Source organism: Panulirus ornatus, chromosome 20 (assembly GCF_036320965.1).
Source record: "Panulirus ornatus isolate Po-2019 chromosome 20, ASM3632096v1, whole genome shotgun sequence".
NCBI classification, from domain to species: Eukaryota; Metazoa; Arthropoda; class Malacostraca; order Decapoda; family Palinuridae; genus Panulirus; species Panulirus ornatus.
The window spans coordinates 63,396,970-63,422,293 of NC_092243.1; the positions used below are offsets into that span (position 1 = coordinate 63,396,970).

The 25,324-nt window shown below is 43.0% G+C and overlaps 1 pseudogene; it reads right to left on the reverse strand.

Moving 5' to 3' along the window:
* The window catches only part of LOC139755754 (zinc finger BED domain-containing protein 5-like), a 6,992-nt pseudogene extending 3,942 nt beyond the window's left edge, over window positions 1-3,050 (reverse strand).
* Between the last annotated feature and the right edge of the window lie 22,274 nt (window positions 3,051-25,324).

Genomic DNA, 25,324 nt, shown 5'->3' on the forward strand with positions numbered 1-25,324 from the left:
ACCCCGTATAACTGGTCTCAAGCCCAGTGAAATGGATCTCCAACCCCGTATAACTGGTCTTAAACACCTTATTATTGGTTTTAAACCCCGTATAACTGGCTCTAACCCCTTTACTCGAGACTATCAGAGTGAGGAGATTGTTTTCCATAAGGTAACTCTAAGGAGTTCGTCCTTGCCGGTAAGTTGTGTGTTTCCTGACTGTTGGTTGGTTGGTTCGCCGTGAAGGACACGCTTGAACTCAGGGCTGATATAATAATGCTTGCAGTAAAGCCTGGACCTTGATTGTGTACCATTTATCTGTGAAGTTTTGTTGAATCTCGTATGAATAAGATTGGTATCTGTACTCTAATATGCTGTTATCAGTGGCAATTAAGAGCTCTAAGTAATGGCTGGCTCTTCTGGCCTCTATCTCAGCTTGCTACTGGCGGCTATTGAGAGCTTTTCTGAGGCTCTATCTTATCCTGTTACTGGCAAATACTCAGAGCTCTAACTCATGGATATACCTTCTGAGGCTGTGACTTCTATCTAGCTGAGTGTGGAAGGTTCATAACTGGTTGACTTCATGGGTTCTGATCCCGTCCTAGCATTCGATACCCTTCCATTAGGCCCTTATCAGCTGACCCCTCAGGTATCTGGCAAGCTGGTATTACACTTCCTTGAAGAGAATATGGCAATGATCAACGTTCTCCTGATGGTAATGAGTAGGAAATAAAATGGTCACATTTCAAGAAAATTCCAATTAGGAGTGAAAATAAGGAACCCTCGAAAATACTATGTAATTCGACTTCTCTCTTGTTTCTTCTGTCTTGTGGTAACATCAGGTTGATATGTGGTAGTTTGCTTCGTGTGTGTGTTGAGAGGAACTCCACGTTCTTCTGTATAAGAAAGTGTTGGACTGTGCTGTCACAAAAGTGAAAGGTGACAGTGAAGGGGCTCACTCGAGGAACAGTAGTGACTGACGCTTGAAATATCTTTCTGTTAATATATATATATATATTCTCTCTTTCATACTTCATCGTCCTTTCCCGCGTTAGCAATGTAGCACCAAGAACAGACGAAGATAGGCCGCATATGTTCACATTCATTCTCTAGTTATCATGTGTAATAGATAGAAACCACAGCTCCCTATCTTTAACCAGGCCCCACAGACCTTTCTCTGGTTTACCCCAGGCGCTTCACGTGCCCTGGTTCAGCCCACTGATAGCAGGTCGACCCTAGTTTCCCACTTCGTTCCAATTCACTCTATCGTGCATACCTTTAACCCGCTAGAATGTTCAGGCCCCGGTCGCTCAACATCTTTTTCACTCCATCCATACATCTCCAGTTGGTCTCCCCATTCGCTTTGTCCTCGCAACTTTTCTCCCTTCATCTCTCAATATGTCTAATTCACTTCAACACACCAAACTCTATTCTCTCAACCACATTCTGTTCATTACCACAGCACTCTCTCTTACCCTTTCATTAATTATTCGATCCAAATATCTCACAGAACATACTATCCTCAAACGTTTCATTTCTAAAACATTTACAATCCACCACACAGCCTTATATATAGTCCACGCCTCGCAACCATATATTATCATTGAGACTGGTATACCTACAAACATACCCATTTTTGTCCTTCCAAGTAATATCATCTCTTTGCACACATTCTTCAGCACTCCCAGAACCTTCGCCCCTCACCCACCCTATGATTCATTTCTACGACTGTGGTTCCATTCGCTGCCATGTTTACTAACAGGTATCTAAAATATCTAAAACAATACCTTCACATCCAGCACTAACCAATTCCTCTCCTCACAAAGCGCTCGGAAAGTGAGAAATTATCAGCCTGGCAGTGGCTAAATCTCGCTTGAGAGAGAAATCCTCAACGTAAGACTCAGTTCGGAGGGTGATTAATGCTCCCAGAGGATTATGATAAAAAAAATTCTAGACTTCATCTCTGGCCGAACTCACGTCTCAAAGCCTTCACCAAATATAATCAGGAGACCCTGTCATATCCCGACGCATCCTGATGTACTCACACGAAAACTTCCGAGTCTCAGGTTAAGGCGTATGGCAGTAACGAGGATCAGCCAACCAGTGAAAATGCAAATTAGTTTCATTAGAAGAGTAACTAAGGAGGGAGCAATTAATGGTTAACTTGACGGTAACACCATAGGGGAGGGCTGAGCGAAGATTTAATCACGACAGAACGTGGTGACTGACCATTTGTTGATTAAGATGCTCTGGAGCCTGAGGATCGCCTGATTACACTGACTTTATTACCATTTCCCCGCGTGTGAGAATGGAACAGCTCTAGGCTACACGGTAGAAAGAGATGATCTACGACAGTTGAATGCTGGGCGGTCAAGTTTAGGCTAGGCTACACGGTAGGGGGGGAGAGGTAATCTACGACAGTTGAGTGCTGGGCGATCATCTTATACTAGGCTACAGGGTAGCTAAGCTAAGATACACTTTCTACCCCAAAGCGATCATCTTATACTAGGCTACAGGGTAGCTAAGCTAAGATACACTTTGGGGTAGATAATCTACGACACCTGAATGTTGGGCGATCAGTTAAAGCAAGTGTTATGGTCAACATCATCGTGAGAAAGGGGTCGTCACAATCTTCAGTTAAAGAGAGGATCACCTCAATTGATTGCCTTCTTCCCCCTCTTTCTTTGTGTTTTATCAGTGTGGGTGTTTATGTTGTGATTAAATCAACAGAGCGTCTCGGGAGGCTTTGGTTGTTGTTGTTGTACGGGATGGCTAATGGGTCTGTGTGGTTACTATTTTTTTTCACATTTGATGGCAGCTTTCCGCGTTAGAGAGGTAGCACCAGTAACAGTCGAAGAAGGGCGGCATTCGCTCACATCCATTCTCTATCTGTCATGTGTAATGCATCGAAATCACATGTAACTATCTACAACCAGACCCTACAGACCTTTCCATGGTTTACCGTAGTTGCTTCACATGCGCTGGTTCAATCTAGTGACAGCACGTCAACCCCTGTATACCATATCAGGTTAATTTACTTTGTCCCGTGCACGCCTTTCAACTTCCTGCATGTTCAGGACCAGATCTCAACATCTTTGTCATTCTATTCTTCCCTCTCAAATTTGCTCTTCCCCTTTTCCTTGTTCCCTCCACCTCCAACACATATATCCTCTGGTGTCAACCTTTCCTCATTCATTTTCCCATATGTCCAAACCATTTCAGCACATCCTCTTCAGCTCTCTCAACCACAACCTATTTATTACAACAACTCTCTCTTACCCTTTTATTTCTTACTCGATTAAACCACTCACACAGCATATTGTCCTAAGACATCTAATTTTTGATACATTCACCCTCCTCCGCACATCCACATGAACAGCCCATGCCTTCCAGCCATGTGATGTTGTTTTGACTACTGTACCTTCTAATATACCCAGTTTTACCATCCAGATGAAGATCTCTCTTTCAACAAATTCTTCAGTGCTCCCAGAACTTTCGCCCCCCCTAACCCACCCTATGATTCACTTCTACTTCCATGTTTCCTTTCGCTGCCTTTTCCACTCTCAGGTGTCTAAAACACTTTACTTCCTCCAATGTTTCTCCAGAAAAACTCACACACTAACTTGTGCCTCAACTCTGCTAAACCTAATAACCTTGCTTTCATTCATATTTACTCTCAATTTCCTCCTTTCCCATCTTCCATACACAATCACCAACTGCTGCAGATTCTCACTCGAATCCGTCACAAGTGTTCTATCATCAGTAAACAACGAACTAACTTCCCAGGCCCTATCATCCTCTATAGACTGCATATATGCACCTCTCTTCACGGTGACATCAAACATTCCCTGCCGCAAACCAACCTTCACTTGGAACCATTCACTCTCCTCTCTTCCTACTCGTACATATACCTTGACACCCTTAACAAAAAATTCAACCTGTTTCTAGCAGTTTTTCTCCCACAAGGCATCTCTATCAACCCTAACGTATATTTCCTCCAAATTACTCATTGTGAATACAATCTGTGTGTTACGAGGACATAGCTTTACACTCGTGTGTGTGTGTGTGTGTGTGTGTGTGTGTGCGTGTGTGTGTGTGTGGAAAAAAGGTGTCACAATGGAACCAGTATAGATGGCGCAACAAAGTTTGATAGGCGAGTCTGGGGTCAGCGGAGGTGAAAGCCCTCTCCGAGAGCCGAGTACTAATTGGTCCTTGATGCGTCAGAGTGGAGGTGCTTGTGCCACCCACCAGAATCTGGAGGATCCGTGATGTTGCTCACACACACACACACACACACCCAGCAGGGTGGTGCTTCATCTGGCACGGTCCCATGCCTTCCTTCCTCCTTATACTCGGTATAGGCTACAAACCACAGCCAAGAACAACCCACTGGGTAGATTTTAGTGATATCTACAACCATGCCAGCTACTGAATGGGGAATCCACAACATATCCATTTACCGCCGACATATGGACACATGTTCTCGATGACAGATACCTCAGTAATGTCACGACATCATCTGAAACCTGACCATGACTGCTGCCAGGCTCTTCAATGAGTGAACCACAACCTACCGACGACCGATGCTAATTTCTTATGGTCTGAGAACAGGAAATCCCTCGGCCTGGACGATGAGGATGGACGCCACAATCGTCTCCTGGCTTTTGAATGCCAAGCATTCGAAGATACTGCAACCTGGGCCATACCAGCCACCTGGTCTCTCTCTGACAGGATCAGCTACATTGCTATGGAGTTACAGTACCTTCAGGGGTTATTTTTTGGTGGAATTGTTCTTACTAGTCTCACTGACCTATGTACTAATCTCAATGAACATTACAAGAAACTGTCACCGAAGGATGTGGTAATCCAAAGATATGTTACATAACAGGTTTATACAAGGAAAATATTCACGTATCCAGATTGTACTACAGTCTGCAGTTCGGCAATATGTATCGAGCGACAGGGATGATAATTTCTTGTTCCCCATTCGTGCATTCAAAATGTTCTACTTACCATATCACATATACATTATAAACACATTATATGCACTGCACCAACCACACACATACTTCCCACGTATTCCCTGCGTGTCGTAGAATGCGACTAAAAGGGGAGGAAGCGGGGGGGATGGAAATCCTCCCCTCTCTCTTAAATTTTCCAAAAGGAGGAACAGAGAAGGGGGCCAAGTGAGGATTTCCCGGAAAGGCTCAGCCCTCTGTTCTTAACGCTACCTCGCCAATGCGGGAGATGGCTGATGATACAGCGCTGGTGGCGGATTCATGTGAGAAACTGCAGAAGCTGGTGACGGAGTTTGGTAAAGTGTGTGGAAGAAGAAAGTTAAGAGTGAATGTCAATAAGAGCAAGGTTATTAGGTACAGTAGGGTTGAGGGTCAAGTCAATTGGGAGGTGAGTTTGAATGGTGAGAGGCTGGAGGAAGTGAAGTGTTTTAGATATCTGGGAGTGGATCTGTCAGCGGATGGAACCATGGAAGCGGAAGTGGATCATAGGGTGGGGGAGGGGGCGAAAATTTTGGGAGCCTTGAAAAATGTGTGGAAGTCGAGAACATTATCCCGGAAAGCAAAAATGGGTATGTTTGAAGGAATAGTGGTTCCAACAATGTTGTATGGTTGCGAGGCGTGGGCTATGGATAGAGTTGTGCGCAGGAGGATGGATGTGCTGGAAATGAGATGTTTGAGGACAATGTGTGGTGTGAGGTGGTTTGATCGAGTAAGTAACGTAAGGGTAAGAGGGATGTGTGGAAATAAAAAGAGCGTGGTTGAGAGAGCAGAAGAGGGTGTTTTGAAGTGGTTTGGGCACATGGAGAGAATGAGTGAGGAAAGATTGACCAAGAGGATATATGTGTCGGAGGTGGAGGGAACGAGGAGAAGAGGGAGACCAAATTGGAGGTGGAAAGATGGAGTGAAAAGGATTTTGTGTGATCGGGGCCTGAACATGCAGGAGGGTGAAAGGAGGGCAAGGAATAGAGTGAATTGGAGCGATGTGGTATACAGGGGTTGACGTGCTGTCAGTGGATTGAATCAAGGCATGTGAAGCGTCTGGGGTAAACCATGGAAAGCTGTGTAGGTATGTATATTGCGTGTGTGGACGTGTGTATGTACATGTGTATGGGGGGGGTTGGGCCATTTCTTTCGTCTGTTTCCTTGCGCTACCTCGCAAACGCGGGAGACAGCGACAAAGTATAAAAAAAAAAAAAAAAAAAAAAAAAAAAAAAAAAAAAATATATATATATATATATATATATATATATATATATATATATATATATATACATACCTTCGTGGTGTAGCGATTAGCGTTACTGACCATGACACATAACGTGGGAGCCACAAAGTCGAGCCTATTCACGCTTCTATGTGGTGTTCATCGACGCCAAACAAAATCCCTTCTAAAGCAAGAGAATCACAACAATAATCTGCTTATGAGGGGTCATGGCGCTCGGCAACAGGAAAGCCTTTGTCTCTTTCCGAGAAGAATGATGATAGCTGCAAAGTTTATTGACTGGGAACACAAGCCTCGTCTCCTAATGTTCGTGTCTAGTCAAACACTCCCTTAATTGGCTAACACTCTTGTATACAGTTTTTACTCATCTGAGAAGAACAGATGAATAAATGACGTTCTGACGATACAAAGAATTCTCTCTCTCTCTCTCTCTCTCTCTCTCTCTCTCTCTCTCTCTCTCTCTCTCTCTCTCTCTGGACAATCACATGTTTACCAAATGGCGTTTTAGCTTCGTCTCTTCGATGTATATCAACTGACTTATATTTCTCTCTTGTGTCTCCCCTGATGATGTGATTATTACACGGAAGTGCACTTGGGAACTTTTCGTGTTTCATTTTCCCCATGGACTCATAGGAATATATATATGTATATATATATATATATATATATATATATATATATATATATATATATATATATATATATATTTTTTTTTGTTTTTTTTTTTTTATACTTTGTCGCTGTCTCCCGCGTTTGCGAGGTAGCGCAAGGAAACAGACGAAAGAAATGGCCCAACCCACCCCCATACACATGTATATACACACGTCCACACACGCAAATATACATACCTACACAGCTTTCCATGGTTTACCCCGGACGCTTCACATGCCTTGATTCAATCCACTGACAGCACGTCAACCCCTGTATACCACATCGCTCCAATTCACTCTATTCCTTGCCCTCCTTTCACCCTCCTGCATGTTCAGGCCCCGATCACACAAAATCCTTTTCACTCCATCTTTCCACCTCCAATTTGGTCTCCCTCTTCTCCTCGTTCCCTCCACCTCCGACACATATATCCTCTTGGTCAATCTTTCCTCACTCATTCTCTCCATGTGCCCAAACCATTTCAAAACACCCTCTTCTGCTCTCTCAACCACGCTCTTTTTATTTCCACATATCTCTCTTACCCTTACGTTACTTACTCGATCAAACCACCTCACACCACACATTGTCCTCAAACATCTCATTTCCAGCACATCCATCCTCCTGCGCACAACTCTATCCATAGCCCACGCCTCGCAACCATACAACATTGTTGGAACTACTATTCCTTCAAACATACCCATTTTTGCTTTCCGGGATAATGTTCTCGACTTCCACACATTTTTCAAGGCTCCCAAAATTTTCGCCCCCTCCCCCACCCTATGATCCACTTCCGCTTCCATGGTTCCATCCGCTGACAGATCCACTCCCAGATATCTAAAACACTTCACTTCCTCCAGTTTTTCTCCATTCAAACTCACCTCCCAATTGACTTGACCCTCAACCCTACTGTACCTAATAACCTTGCTCTTATTCACATTTACTCTTAACTTTCTTCTTCCACACACTTTACCAAACTCCGTCACCAGCTTCTGCAGTTTCTCACATGAATCCGCCACCAGCGCTGTATCATCAGCGAACAACAACTGACTCACTTCCCAAGCTCTCTCATCCCCAACAGACTTCATACTTGCCCCTCTTTCCAAGACTCTTGCATTTACCTCCCTAACAACCCCATCCATAAACAAATTAAACAACCATGGAGACATCACACACCCCTGCCGCAAACCTACATTCACTGAGAACCAATCACTTTCCTCTCTTCCTACACGTACACATGCCTTACATCCTCGATAAAAACTTTTCACTGCTTCTAACAACTTGCCTCCCACACCATATATTCTTAATACCTTCCACAGAGCATCTCTATCAACTCTATCATATGCCTTCTCCAGATCCATAAATGCTACATACAAATCCATTTGCTTTTCTAAGTATTTCTCACATACATTCTTCAAAGCAAACACCTGATCCACACATCCTCTACCACTTCTGAAACCACACTGCTCTTCCCCAATCTGATGCTCTGTACATGCCTTCACCCTCTCAATCAATACTCTCCCATATAATTTACCAGGAATACTCAACAAACTTATACCTCTGTAATTTGAGCACTCACTCTTATCCCCTTTGCCTTTGTACAATGGCACTATGCACGCATTCCGCCAATCCTCAGGCACCTCACCATGAGTCATACATACATTAAATAACCTTACCAACCAGTCAACAATACAGTCACCCCCTTTTTTAATAAATTCCACTGCAATACCATCCAAACCTGCTGCCTTGCCGGCTTTCATCTTCCGCAAAGCTTTTACTACCTCTTCTCTGTTTACCAAATCATTTTCCCTACCCCTCTCACTTTGCACACCACCTCGACCCAAACATCCTATATCTGCCACTCTGTCATCAGACACATTCAACAAACCTTCAAAATACTCATTCCATCTCCTTCTCACATCACCACTACTTGTTATCACCTCCCCATTTACGCCCTTCACTGAAGTTCCCATTTGCTCCCTTGTCTTACGCACCCTATTTACCTCCTTCCAGAACATCTTTTTATTCTCCCTAAAATTTACTGATAGTCTCTCACCCCAACTCTCATTTGCCCTTTTTTTCACCTCTTGCACCTTTCTCTTGACCTCCTGTCTCTTTCTTTTATACTTCTCCCACTCAATTGCATTTTTTCCCTGCAAAAATCGTCCAAATGCCTCTCTCTTCTCTTTCACTAATACTCTTACTTCTTCATCCCACCACTCACTACCCTTTCTAAACAGCCCACCTCCCACTCTTCTCATGCCACAAGCATCTTTTGCGCAATCCATCACTGATTCCCTAAATACATCCCATTCCTCCCCCACTCCCCTTACTTCCATTGTTCTCACCTTTTTCCATTCTGTACACAGTCTCTCCTGATACTTCTTCACACAGGTCTCCTTCCCAAGCTCACTTACTCTCACCACCTTCTTCACCCCAACATTCACTCTTCTTTTCTGAATATATATATATATATATATATATATATATATATATATATATATATATATATGATGACAGGGAAGTAAGTCTTGAAGGGGAAAAAAAGTAAGAATTAGAATAGACAAAAAACAATCTCTTTATCTCTCTAAGACCTTAGGACTGAAACACTGGAGGTGTAAGATGAAAGGAAAACAAGTCTTAAAAGAAAAAAGAATTAATGAGAATTAAAAGAAATTCTTCAAAGACACAAGGAAACGCATAAAATTTTGACAAAAGGCCGGTTGGGGTGAGAGGGAGAGACAGAGACGACGCCTCTCTCTCTCTCTCTCTCTCTCTCTCTCTCTCTCTCTCTCTCTCTCTCTCTCTCTCTCTCTCTCTCTCTCAGTAATTAAGGCCTTTTCCTGAGGCGGTGGGGATTAGAGGGCTGAAGACTACTAGATCAAGAGCACGTGAGGGAACTTGGGTTTGTTAGTATGCATATGAGAGGTATGGCGTGTGCCCAGGGTAACTTCCCGGAGGTACACAGTCGTCCGCTGCAGAGATTAATTAATTACCGTGAGCTGTCTGGGCACCTGCTGCTTCTGCTGCTGCTGGAACGATGGGGGTGGACACCAGCGAATAATGGTGATGAAGGAGAAGATAATGGAGTCCACTTAGTGGCTAAAATCGAGTGGGGGAGGAGGTAAAAAAAAAAGTGGTAGGATAAATTGCGCGTCGTGCCCTGAGGGTCACCAAGATTCGTGTTCTGCCGTATCGCTTGTGAGAATGAGTTATTTATCAAATGATTGATCACGTCTGTAATAAACGATGATAACAACAATAATGTCTTATCAAAAGGTCATACCATACTTTTAAAAAAGGTGAGAACTGACAGAGTTTTCGTGTACGAATGGCCAAGACATTCCATGTAAGGACTACAATAATGCACACAAACATCTTGGAAAATAATCATGTATCAAAAATTTCACATTCGGCTCTTACTCTAAAACCTAATACACCTAAAATCATTGCCAGAAGCCGTACTAATACTAAACTGGATCTTCTAAACCTACCATGCTGTTCATCTTTTGTCTACCGCCTCCAGATATAGTTAACAGTGCTTCATTCAATGAACCCGTTTCCTTCGAAAACCAGTAACTTAAATAAAGGAATGTGTATCTCACTTTTTCTTTTTTTGGTGTACAGTTTGTGATTTTTGTAACCGCATCCTATCAAGCGGGTGGTCAGCCGGGGAAGGCGGATTGGAGCCTCCGCCTCTTACTTTTTTTTTTTTTTCGCTTTCCTTGTTTCCTTCCTGTCTTTTGTGTTGATATCAAATACTCATCTTTAAAAGATGATAGGTAAGTAATGGATATCATTTCATCATTGTAAGATATGGCAAATGACGTACTAACAAAAGTACTCAAACAAGAGTCATGACTTTTGATCGTCAGAGAAAAATTGGTTGTTACGTTATAGACATTGAAGTAGTTTATATTCTAACTATTTTGGTTGTTAGTACAAAGGCTGCGATTGTTGATATGCTACTGCCAGTTGCAAACCCTGACTTGATTAGACTATGAACGTGTACAGAATATTCCAAAGTAAACTACTGAAGTATGCATGCTAATGTTACGCACATGGTCTAAACTTGTGGTGTCACATACAGAGAATCTACCACCTCAAGTTCAAGGCAATGAAGTAGGGCGATTAATAAAACATGATATACAACCAATTATCTTTCAATATCAAGTCACATAATGATGATCTCTCTAAAGGTGTATCACGCTCACTCTTATTTGCATACATTTTTTGGTTACCATAATATCTAAATCATCGTACATCTATGAGATCCTTTATGCTTTAATGTCATTGTAATTATATAAGGACCTTTGGGTTACTGCGTTTACTATTTTTCCATTTCATTTCTATACATTTGGGAGTCTGCAATACGTTTCACAATTGAAACACACAGGCTCTGAATGGGATATATCATATCAAGAATGCTAAATTCACTCTTGTAATAAGAAAGATATTAACAAACGATAGATGTCATAAGATTCAGACTTTCCATAGGTATACTGTTGATTTACTAGGGTTCACACATACTGGCACCATAGACCCTTCTGGTATCTACAATTCTGTGCCACACACTTCTGGGAGACACAATCGAAGATACAATGGCGGGCATCTGCACCTAGAAATTGCACGAAGGAAGTGATATTACCATCAACAGACAATAACACTCTCACTTCCCTATGATTTCTCATTCCCTTCAGTCCACCTGCCACTCCCTCAACCACTCCATCTCCACCTCATCGCTTATACCCTTAACTCCTACTCTTACTCCCTCCGCCCGAGCACTCACTCCCTCCGACATACCTTCCACTCCCAGTATCCCCACCTCCCACTTCTCCCATCCCTATCTCTCACACCTTCCACTCCATCCCTCAGTCCCTTCATACTCCCTACGCTCTACACCACACCACTCACTCTCCCTCAACCCAGGCTCTCACTTCCTCCACTCCACACCCTTGCTACTGTCTCATATCCCTCCCACCCGGTGCACTTCGGCTTGGCTGTCGGAACCTTCATCAAACTTGCTACAGCGGAAATTAGGCTCACGCACTAGTACCGCGAGGTCTCCCTCTGTAACCTTATTGAACCAGGTGTTGTTCCCTGTTACCTCTATGTCTTTCAGGAGCTGATGACCCCGAGCATCGTGTGTGACACGTGCCTTGTCCTCCCTCCATGACCAGGAGGTTGAGTGGGAGACTGTGGTGTGACAAGAGCCATTTGGGTCCTATGTGTCGGGTGAAAGGCTGTGTGTTCCTTGATATCGATAACAGCTTTATGTGACTATCACTTCTATGTTACGGAAAGAGACTTTTACATTCCTGTTGTATATTTTGCAGTTTGTGAAGGAGATAGATAGATATATAAATAGATAGACAGACAGACAGGTAGGTAGATAGATAGACACATAGATGTAACCATCCTCCTGCAAATCTTTACAAGGCAAGTGAAAATTCGTCTATGTCAGGACTATCACTGAGAATACAGTCACGTCAAGGGACTTCTCACTCAAAAGACTACAGGGCTGCGCTGCTGGACGCAGCGCAGCCCTGGGATGCAGGAGTCTTTAGAGAGAAGTCCTGAGTAACACCAGGACGGATTTACTGAAATTGGTCTTACGATAATTATCAATATATACGGAAAAAAAAGAGAAGAAAAATACATCAAACTTATCTTAAGAGAGAGACGTAGATGTGAAAGAAATATGGCAGTGAGGATGATGGAGACTCGTCATTATCACATCATACAGTAGTATCTTTCTCAAGTCTAGATGGTAATGTCTGCACTCATGCTGCTAAGGAATGAGACTGCTAAGTTAGTCAGCTGGTTGCGTTGCTCCACAAAGAAATATGTTCCACTGAACTGGTGTTGAGGCCACTACAGAGTCTCTCTCTCTCTCTCTCTCTCTCTCTCTCTCTCTCTCTCTCTCTCTCTCTCTCTCTCTCTCTCTCTCTCTCTACTCCCTCCCACCCCTTTACTTGCCCCAGGGGCGCACCCTTCCTGACCTCAGTCACTGCAGCATAAACTTAATTCTATCATCAACGGTTATGAACAAAGCCGTCAAGTTAGCTGCCCCGGAGGTGGACTTAACTGCTGGTTCGTTGGCAGCGGCAGGTCCTGCAGGAGGAAGATCGTTATCCCCCCCCCCCCCTGCTGTAGGCAGCGACAAGGCCTGATGGAGCTCGTTACCCCCCGGCTGTAGGTAGTGATAGGGCCTGCAGGGGAGGTGGGGGGGGAGAGATCGTTATCCCCCTGCTGTAGGCAGCGGCAGGGCCCGAAGGGGAGAGAGTGGGGGGGAAGCTCTTTACCCCTGTTGGAGACAGCGGCAGGGCCTGAAGGAAGGGGATTCATTACCCCCTGCTAGAAGCAGTTGCAAGGTCCGCAGGGGGGAACTCGTTACCCCCTGCTTGAGACAGCAGTAAGGTCTGCTGGGGGGGAGATCATTACCCGTGTTAGCTCGAGGACAGGTGAATCAAATGAACTCCGCCTCTCGGACAGACTATTGTATGGGAAGGTACGTATGTGATGAGAACGCTTGAGGTGATATGGTCACAGTTGACGCCGGAATAACAAGAAGTTGGGATGAAGGTGTGTTTGGTGCGTAGAAACAGGCAGGGATGGGTGTCTCAGAGATCTTAATTCATAGGTAAAGAAACTACAAAGACGATTGATAAATGGTTGTAAATAAAGAAAAAAGACATTCAAAGTCGCCCGTGAATCACGACAGCAAAGATACCCAGATATTTTTTCCTCCGCCGCGGGATTTACTTTCGTATGTGATCTCATGTGATGCTCATGTGATGCTTTCAATGTAGGATGCCACCATGGTTTCTCACCGACGTTACGTCACCCTTACCTAGACACACAGGTCTCTCCCTCTCTCTCCTTCCCTCCCCTCGTTAAATCCCTTCCACATTACTCTTTTTTTTTTTGTCATCGCCCCATCTCCCCCCTAAGCCTTACAGCCGAAGGTACACTTCGCTCCACCACTTCCCTCACCCTAAACGGACATCGCTCAATTACCCCTCGGCGTCCTCCCCTTTAATGCTACCGACTGTGGTACCGTCTCCCTCTAACAACTCCCCTTATGGGATTTCACACAGTGTCTACATCTATGCGTTTCTCTCATCGACCTCCCTCACAGGACGCGTATTTTTACATTCTGCCCCCACACCTGGTCATTCAATACACCTCAAAATACATTGTTTTTCTTCTTTTACCATACATTACCCTTCGTTGCACGGACAATCAAATCTTTCACCTGGCTTATGATTGTACTCAGGTCTACGTTTCTGTCGCAGTTTGTGTTTCCTTGCTGGCCTCGTACGTCCCGAGTGGACGTGCTTCTCGTGAGCTCCTAGTACACCTTCGTGGTACGAAGAATGACGCCTACACCTACGATCCAGCTGCCCTCGCTGTACCTGAGAATTCAGCACTGACTTGTTCACTGAGGAAGAAGGTAAGTCGTATTTCTTGTTTGTTCTGCAGTTTGTTAGAGAAAGTCTACATCAAGGCCGGGCCCTAATTGATATGTAAGACGAATCAGTGGGAAAGAGAAGGGGGCCATGATACTGCAAAAGCAGTCGATGTGCAGGAACGTGAATCATTGGTGACGAATAAGGTTCTAAGAGAACTTAGTGGATAGGTCGGCTGCTGTGGAGAGGAAGTTAGGTCATGAAATATACCTTCCAACCTTCTAGGAAGACCTTTGGATTGTTCTTCACAGGAAAACTTGGGTTGATACTATAAGCGAAAGCAATATGGACATAGCTTGGAGAGAGCTTTGATAAAACGTTCAACTCGAACCAAGTTTAGTTTACTGGAAGACGAAGTACAGGATGATCAAAGCATCATTCTTGTTGGTTATTACGTAGTTAGGAATCAGGAACAGGAGTTCTGTGCTACGAGTTTGAGGAGGAGGAGTTTGTGCTTTCCAGTGCAAAACTGTAAGAAGATATTCTTGGAAAGTTTGATGACATTGTCTCAAATACTCCCGAGGATTCGATGTTTTTTTTTGTCCAAGTCGGGACAAACAATATAGTCAATGGGAAGTCAGAAGAGATTTCAGCAAAGTCCAGGAATCTCATTTCAACTTCAGAGAGAAGCGTTGGATGTTACTTATAACGGATTTAATGCTCAAATATGACATAAAACATTGTATCCCAATGAATTGCTAGCGATGAAGAGTAGAATTGAGTCTCTAGGGAAGGGGGGAAAACAAACCTGTATAGAGCTATTGGATTATTTTAGATAGAAGCCTCTTTGCCAAAAGATAGACTCCACTTCAATGGAACAGAAAAAGCCTGTCTTGGCAGAGTGTTGGATGAGAACATTATGCTCTTTTTCAATAGACAATTACAAGTCAGGTACTTTCATCGCAGGATAAACTGCAAAAGGGATTAAAATAAGAGGGAACATGGTCAGAGACCTGATGCACGATAAGAACAAGGAAGGTACGAACACTTCGGAATAGAACACCTAGTGGTGTGGTGTCCTTCTAGAGGTCATCTCAGAAGCAGCGGCGGGGGGAGACGGGCCAATAGGGAAGTACACGAGGGGATGTGTCAGCTGGCGCCGCCGTTTGGAAACAAGGCAGGCTGGGGTAAAGGCAGACTAGAGGAGCGCGAGATCAATCCCCGCATGGAAGCGGAGAACGAGGCAGGTAGCGATCAGGATGGAACAGTTCAAGGTCCAGGTTACGGGCTTTTGTTCACGTAGGCGAGCCTCCCCGCTACCACCACTGTACATATACATGCCAAAGAGAAAAAGTCACAGTCATGTATCAGAATTATCTATGTTAACGCACGGAGTATACGTAACACATTTCCGGAGTTCGAGACAAAGAAATTTATAACTGGTATTTCGGAATCTTCGCTAGATATTCGATATACAGATTTCCTCGCCAAATACACCACTTCTGGGTACAATATATTTGAAAATCATAGGGCAAATAATGTAGGCGATGGTGTCTTGCTCTTCGTTAAAGCTCATGTAAATCCTATGCTGGAAATTTTTACAGATATCAAAGATAAGCTTCGAAAAAAAATAACTGTAGGATTAGTTTACAGGCCACAAGCAAAGGCATTAGAGGTAGATGAAAAACTAGATTATCAGATAACAGAAATGAGCAGTGAAAGCGATTCGATCATGGTAAGAGATTTTTAACATAATACTATATAAGGGGGAAAATCCCTATCCAGTATCTCGTGACGTAGGCTCTACTTGAATCTGCTCGACAGTGACCTAATCCAATTAGCAGACAAATCTACGCACGACGAGAACATACTAGACTTTGGGCAAAACCTTGTCGTTGGTACTAGTCATCAAACGCTCTGGCATGACTAATGATCAAGTGTGCGATTTTCATTGGGTCACTTCCGTCACCACACCAGCGACGGTTGTACCTCCAAATCTACAGCATTTTCCATCGGCTGACCCCCTTTCCCTTTACCATGTTCCTTCAGCCGGCCCCCGCACCATACCCACATCTATTAATCCTCTCCCCTCGACTATTACCGAATTACCAGCCCTCCCCGTCCGAGGTAACCGGGTTTGACAACCGCGGTATTAACTTTCTCCCTCTTCTCCACCGCGTCACGCACTGCCTCCCCTTTCTCCGCGTTCCCGTCCTCGTGTATCAGGCGTTTCTACTAGGCTTGACCTTCTCTCTTCTTTATCCGCAGTCCTCCCTCCTCTCTCTCTCTCTCTCTCTCTCTCTCTATCTCTCTCTCTCTCTCTCTCTCTCTCTCTCTCTCTCTCTCTCTCTCTCTCTCGCTGTCTCTTCACCTAGCAATCCTCCCTGCCTCCCTCCCTCCCTCCTTCTGTCTCCCTGTCCACCCAGCTATCGTAGCCTCAACCATCCTCCAATCGAGAGCATCGTAGTTGTAGTCTGCCACATCATCGTTTCCTCCCCCCCCGCCTCTCCTATGGACATCATGACACGAAGAACACATCCCCCCCCCATTCCTTCTTCGGACACACGACGTTCAGCAATATTCTCCCCCGCCCGCGCGTCCCCTCTCCGCTCGTATCGGGTATTGCGTCCCGCTGAAGTTTACTTGACAGCAGGAAAGATTGGGGGATGTGAAGCCCCGGTAGTCGGCAGCGGTCTGGCCAGGTCAATAGAGACAAGAGAGCTGTGGTTTTCCTGCCTGAATGGGGACCAACTCACCTCACCTGAGGTGATAAGCGCACCACAGGACACAGACACACACCGGCCACATCTCCGTGAATTGCAGACGAAATATTGTCATAGGTACGGAAAAGACGACCCAGTGTGACGCAGCACTGTGTACTTTAATGTCACGCAGAATAAGCAACCGCTGAGATATACTTGTAACGGGTTAACAATATCGGAATCAAGAGAGGGTCAGTCGCTACCTCTGATGTCCAATGATGACGTTTTTCGCATCACCATGGCTGTAAGGTTTAGAGTAATTCCTTCTCTTAAGCATACAAGTATTCACTTTCTCAATCCCTTTACACTACGCTCCACACAAATAAAATCGTACGTACCGAATGGCCCGCTTCATCTATGAAGTCCTCCGAGTGACTTTGCATTCCGTAATGCACCTGATATTCTCAGCAAAACAGAAAAGTTATTTTCTGTTGTCGTTTCTGCGTTGTCAGGTCTTTTCACTCACCTGTTAGTAAACGTCGCAGAGGAAAGTTGGTTTCCCGCAACAAGTCACCATCTCCAGGGGCCAACTCTACACCATTAATTCATTAGTTCCTGTTCTCCTCTCCCATTACCACAAACAGTCTCGTTAGTACCCAAATGGTCTATTTCTGTTAGATTTAGTTGCTGCTCTCATTTGCTATAATCCTTCCTTCCCTAAATTCGGTATGGGCAGGATATTTCTTTTTCCACGATCGGAAATGAATTTCGAGTGTCTGGGGGAGTTTGTGCATGTGCTTTTCCACATAAACGTGTGTAATAACCTATCTGTAAAGTATAGGAAGGAAGCCTTCATACTTATCCTACTTTCAAACAACGCTCTAAACCTCTGTATGATGTCTGTATTTCGAAGCTTCATCACCCAGTTTTTTCCATTCCTCCACTGCTCTCACTCTGTTGACTTCGTTACATCACCTCCCTCATGTTTCTTGCTTCTTTTTCCGTTTGGGCTTCTATTTATTCTATTCTTGCATATTTTGAGGACTTCATCGCTCATGACACCACCAAGCTCGTTCCAAAACTTAAAAGGTTGGGGTCAGAATCCTTTTTTATTACACACTTCCACGAGGGACAGATTCAAGCTCTAAACTCCAAAAGTAACTCGGCTGTCTTAATTCTGGTAACGTCAATGTACTTCTCGTTACCTTCCCTATTAGTTTATTGTGATTTCTTTCCATTGCGGTGACCAAACTTGAAAGCGTACCCTGTTTTTGGCTTTACATACGGCGTGAAAGGTTTGGAATATAATTCCTCATCCGTGTTCTTCACCGTATGTATAAAATTTGTCACCAGAGAGTTTGTCCCCTCTACAGCATGTATGATATGGGGCTCTGGCGACACGCTGGAGGCAATGTCGATAACCAATTACTTCTCACACTCTCTGATTCCTGCAGCTTACGTCTATCCTCCTGGATGAAACGCCGTATCCAGGCCTTCTTTCAATGCGTGCCATCCTTATTACCTGGTACTACTCAAGGCTTTGTGTCATAAACCACATCGTAGACCAACACTTGGGGTCTGTCTAAGACCGCTTAGTCTTAGCCAAGTTCATGAAATCATAATGACTCTTTTCTTTCCTCATAGTGTTGGGCATCGTATGCAAACTTATTCAAGGCACGACTCCAATGACTTTGCCTGGCCGTTTACATAGATCAATAAGAGCAGTGGTTCTAGGACTAAACCCAGCGGTACGCCAGTGGTTACCCGTCCTTAGTTCTTTTTCAAAACGATAATTTTCAATCAATCTTGCTGGAAAATCCAGCTTCTTCACCAGCTTTCCGTGTGGTATGGTATCAAATGCCTTCTGGTGCAGTCCAGACAGATACTACCCACCTTATACTCTCTTTGTCTAAAACTGGGGTAAATTGGCCTGCTTGGAAGGCAACATTAAAAGCACTGTTTTTGGTACCTGTCTTACTTCAGCTATGTTAGGAGGATATGGTAACAAAAGACATTCAGATCAAACATTTAGATAGATAAATGGATGGAGAGAGAGAGAGAGAGAGAGAGAGAGAGAGAGAGAGAGAGAGAGAGAGAGAGAGAGAGAGAGAGAGAGAGAGAGAGAGATTTTCTCATGTATATGTTTCCGTAAACACTAAGATAACTGAAACGCCGACGAGATTAATGTACACAAAGCTTTTATACTAAGCCTTTTTCCTTAATACATTGAGAAAGTCTTAATTTTTTCTTAATAATGAGGAACAGGTATCCAAACTTAATGGAACAGAGAAGAGAGAGAAAAAAAAAGAGATACAAAACCTGAAAAGAAAATAACCCGTTTGGTTCAGGAAGCTCAAAACATCCTTTATGTGAGGATGACAGATACAAATGGTCTCTTGTGTTAAGGAGGAAGGGGGAAAGGAGTTTTGCTGAAGTGGAGGGGAAGGGAATAAAAATGTATTTTAAAAAGAAGGTAATTCAGGTTCCTGAGAACCAGGGTGTGCATTGAATGGGGAGGAAGACAAAGAGAGACGAGACCATCAAATCCACCGTCGTAAACGTACGGTGACGGAGTTATTTACGACGTAAATCGACGATGATTCCGTAAATGTTTTTTTTTTTTTTCGTATAAGGTAATGTAATCATTCAAAAAGCCTAATTGAGTACAGTACCGCAATTATCTGCGAAATAAATCAGTACTATGCCATAATTATTTACGATATAAGTCTAGTCCGGTATCATAATTAGTTAGGAATCAAATCAAATACGGTGCCAAGAGATGGATCCTCAAGAGTGCAATAGTAAAAGAGAGAGAGAGAGAGAGAGAGAGAGAGAGAGAGAGAGAGAGAGAGAGAGAGAGAGAGAGAGAGAGAGAGAGAGAGACAGACAGACAGACACAGACAGACAGACAGACAGACAGACAGGATAAAACAGAGGAAAGGAAGGACGAAGAAAGCAGCAGACACAAAGTGAGAGAAAAGAAGTAAGAAAGTTATGGCCGCGATAGAAAAAAACGAGGGAAAGAACCATGAGTTAGACAATGAAGGATCCGAAAAACAAAATGCTAAACAGAATGGAAAAAAAAAAAATCTTGAACGAAATTTCACGCATCAAAGCACACCTTCCACTACAGTCACAAACACAAAAGCGAAAATGACTGAAGAAAAGGCATCTCTAAGAATGAAATGAATTTTTCCTTCGCGTCGGGAAGGAAACAGACAAGTGCAAGCATGAGAGCACAACACGCTAGTTTGTCTGCCAATTAAAGCCGATCTTTAAGCAGCGTCGGCGCTTGAAGTGTCGCCTTTTGCCCTGGGATTTCTGATTGGCGTTTCGAGAACGGACCCAGGGACCTACTGGATCATTTTATGACTGACTGATTACATAAAGACTTGAAACGCCTAAGATGGACAGACAGTCGTTCTGAAAACAACAAAGCTACAGAAATGTGTGAATTCATTCTGATGTTGGGGTAAAAAGAACTCTATAGCAATACTTATATTCATTTTGATGTTTTGAACGTACAGTAGGTTACTACAGTCTACCACAGCAATGGGCGTATTAAGGGGCGTCAATTCATTCAAATGGTAGTGGATTCACCGATATCTCGACAACACTGGAGACATTACGAGGGTAGAAAACAATGGATCTCCTGAAGAGCTGTCTTCAGGGAATCATTGCTCTCATAAAGACTGGATATCCCTTCGCGGATCTTATCCTCCAACAGACATCCACTTATAACAGAGAGGAAGGCAAATTATAAGAAATGGAAACTATTAGGTAATGTTCATAAAGGAAATGAGTGAGCTACTGTAATGTGGATCTAATGAGTGTGTAGAACACGATGGTACGGAGTTTACACCAAGACAGAACTCTTATAAGATGAAGTGGAAGAAGAGGCAAACGCCAGGAGGCTGGACAGGGTGATGGAAGATGTGTATGACACTGCATCAGCTCGTGATAGCAGGTCAAGTTACCAACGTTCACAGGAAAGCTTTACATGGGCCATCCAGTTAGGACTTAAGACAGGGGTGAAGATTAAGTACCCATATTGAGGTTCACAAAACACGGAAATTTCGAGAATCGCATTCGTTTTCTTTGTCGTATTGGGTGTTATAAGTTAGGCTACACTTTATAGAAAAAAGTTGCGCAGTTGGAGATATGAAGAAAAAAATTATACAACAAATATTGATTAGGTACCTAGTTTCACGAGAGCATTACCATATCAAACTGTCTTGTGGTATGACTTTCGTGACCAATGGTGATCATGTCTCCCAAAAAAATCTATGTGGATTCTGTCCCCCAAACTGTGGTGATGTCTCTATCACCTTGTATTGACGTTGTCTTCCAACACCTGTGGTGATATTCCTCAGCACCTGTACCAATGCTGTACTCCAACACCCATGATGACACTTTCCAACACCTGTGGTAATGTCCCATGCCATAACGTAAAATGACACCATCGCCTCCATTTGTAATGATGAAACCATCGGCCAACCCCATTAGTAATACTGCTCCCATCCCACACTCCTTTACCTGTGTATATACTCACCCACCTCCCTAAACTTGCAGTGAATTTAGCCACTGTAGCTTACAGTGATGTAAGTAATACTGCTCTCATCCCACACTCCTTTACGTGTACCTATACTCACCCACCTCCCTGAACTTGCAGTGAATTTAGCCACTGTAGCTTACAGTGATGTAAGTAATACTGCTCCCATCCCACACTCCTTTACCTGTACCTATACTCACCCACCTCCCTGAACCTGCAGTGAAGTCGGCCACTGTAGCTTACAGTGATGTCGTCTCCCAAATCCCGAGTGACACCCCACTTGTGCTGATGGTGATCTTATCCCCAACAACTCTGTCTTGTCGTGGCGTTCTCCATCCCCCACCATCATTAGCCACTAGGATCAATAAACCTAAAATAAGAGAACCAATTTGACTGACTAGGAAACGAAACCTCGTTAATACCGACCCTCCGTTTTCCCCAATGTTGGCAAGTTTCCCTCACAGGTCGTAAATAGTCTTGACGTCAATCTGCAGCTTTTCTATCATGTTGCCTTTCCCGTGCCAGACAAGGGTAGAGGCCCCCCAGGATATGCCATCCACCCAGCATTTACCAGCTGCAGCTGCTGTTGCCCCTTTCCCAGTGGGGTGCAGGTCGAGTCGAGTCACCCACAAAAAGGGGAAGAGATTATACGCATTTCTCTCTTTTCCTTTTTTTTTTTATATTTTTTTTATGCAATTCATGAATATGCAGTATTGCAAGTGGTTTGTAATATTCAAATATTATTTCCCCACTCGCGAACTTGAATTGTGCATAGCCTGCTGTAAATTTCTCTGCCTATTTTTTTTCTTTTTTTATTTTTTCATTTTCATGTGTACCGAAGGTTGGATTCATTATGCCATTTTTACAGCAATGATTTTGATTTTCAATATACTTATTTTCTATGCATCTTCTTTACTCAGGGGCCAAATATCCTCTTGGCATATTTTATGTAATTTCTTTATTCTTTCCCGGAGCCTTCTCCTTGTATCACAACGAGTTAATCACTTATTATCGCTGCCTTTTTCAGAAAACAGAATACTTTGCCGCTATAAGTATATGAATATGTAAATAAGTAGATACCGGTTTATCAAATTTCAGGCAGCCATTCGGCTGAAAATAAACGGCTGAAGTATTACAGTTATTACAGAACTGTCACGTCAGGATAGTTATTAGTTAAATGATCGTAACTGAGCTTAAGATCAATGATAATTGGGCTGGATATTTCCACGCTTAGGAGAGGCATGTGAGTGAAGTATATCCAGACTGGCAGGGTGGCATATATAGAGGAGGGAATGTTTACAAAGGAAGTATTATTATGGTGGATACATTATGCACTTAGCTGAATGATAAGTGATGAACAGTTAGGGTAATACTGAATATTCGTTTCCAATTATTGTTGCTAGAATGTGTCAGACAAGAATATCTTAAAGTATGACTTTTAAAGTTTATCCTCGTTGTTATGTAAAAATAACATATAACGTATAAAGAATACATAGCATATATAACATCCAATAAAACTCAGTACAGGTGATTCTTAAAGAAAATGGAGAACAGGCAGTAGCTAAAAAAAAAAACGAAAAGTAAATTAGGAAGAAATATTACCTGTCAAGTAAAGCGAAACAATGGAATGGATATAAAGGAATACAATAATGATGAAAAGTTTGTAAAAAGAAGAACACTGATGAGGCAAAACTGAATGATAAAAGACTAAACAAGGATTATAAGATAATTATTAGACCTTAAGGTTCTATTTATGCCAGCGATCAATCTAGTTCTTTTTTTTTTTTACAAGCTCGGGGGTGTGTGTGACCTCCCCAAGTGAGTGGTGTCTGCTGGATGACCTAGCTCCCAAAGGTGCGTTTAGCCCGATCTGAGGTTTAGCTTACTGCTTGACCAATTGTATCTTGTCTTTTATTGAGAAAAAAAGAATATAACTATTTCGTTTTAATCTACAGATACTGAAAAAGATCAGAGATGTGGATACGAGTGAATGTGAAAATAAGAAGTCTACCATCAGCGAGACACACTGTCATATCATGAATTGATGAAATAGGAAGTGTAGGTACCAAGCAACATCTACCTTGGTCTACCAAACATAACATTTTCCTGAGGTGATGCCACATATTCTTTCCTCTTTTCTTTCATTAACGACAGCAAATAAGACGAGTCAAATGCCTAGTTAACACAAAACAACAGACTACATAATTACCCATTTACTTTCCAAGTAACTACACGCCAAACCTTTTTAAACTATCATTCCACATAGTCTTGACTTCTATAACTAACTCTTCACAATAGTCTTTACTCCTGAAACTAACTCTTCACAATAGTCTTCACTCCTGAAACTAACTCTTCACTCTCTGAAACACCGACCAGTCGCTCTCTTGCAAGACACCCTCTGGTCAGAAACCTGCTGAAGTGGGATCAGTGGAATGCCCCTCTCGGAGCTACACATCCCTCAAGCCTGACACACTCGATGCTTTCTTCCTCGGTCTCCATCGCCTCTCAAGTAGCTCATCTGCTGCGTCGTGATCCCTCGCTGTAAAAAGGAAAAACTCTCTCTCTCTCTCTCTCTCTCTCTCTCTCTCTCTCTCTCTCTCTCTCTCTCTCTCTCACCTTAAGGCCCTTCATCCAGGAGTATCATTCGTCCCTTTTTCTTCCCCCTCCCCTCCTCGTTCCCCCCATTTCTGTCCAGAGGGAAGACACTCACCTTCTGGTGACGCCGTAATATGAACCCCCTCGAGTGTTAATCTTTTTATCCAAGAGTCCTTTCCCCTCTACCTCATCCCAACCCACCGCCTTGAAACTTGCTGTTCTCGACTTCAGAAGAAAAGCAGCGTTATATATATATATATATATATATATATATATATATATATATATATATATATATATATATATATATATATATTGAAAGGATCACAATTTTGCGCGTGATCAAGATATTCCTATGAGTCCGCGGGGAAAATGAAACACGATTAAGTTCCCAAGCGCACTTTCGTGTAATAATCACATCATCAGGGGAGACACAAGAGAGAAATATATTTCTCTCTTGTGTTTCCCCTGATGATGTGATTATTACACGATAGTGCACTTGGGAACTTATCGTGTATCATTTTCCCCGTGGACTCATAGGAATGAATATATATATATATATATATATATATATATATATATATATATATATATATATATATATATATATATATATATATATATATATATATGATAGAGAGAGGAAGGTTACTTTTTGAGTATGTACGACGAGATGTAGACCATTATGGCGTCAAAGAGAGGAAAGTCCACGAGATTATTCCTCCCCGTAACGCAGACAGACAGACAGAGAGAGAGAGAGAGAGAGAGAGAGAGAGAGAGAGAGAGAGAGAGAGAGAGAGAGAGAGAGAGAGAGAGAAATGCTGTGGTGTCTTTTCCTTAGAGCCACGGATCTCTGAAGGTCCCGTCATCCTGAGACCTGAAGAGCGTTTATTAAGACGCCTTTTTTTTTTTTTCTTTTTTTTTTCCTAGGAGAAGCGAGGTCGACCAGGTGACCTCAACCAACAGGTTCTTCAGACACTACAATGAAGATCTAGATATTATAATACCTACATAGCTGAATATTCAGAATTTTAGCTTTTCACTATCTTCACACAAGATAAACAGGTCATAAAGATGAAGTGGAAATAACAACATAAGCAGCTGAGTAGAGCAGTGAAGATGTCGATGCTGGAGCTATAATAACAAAATAAGCAACTTAGTAGAGCAGTGAAGATGTCGATGCTGGAGCTATAATAACA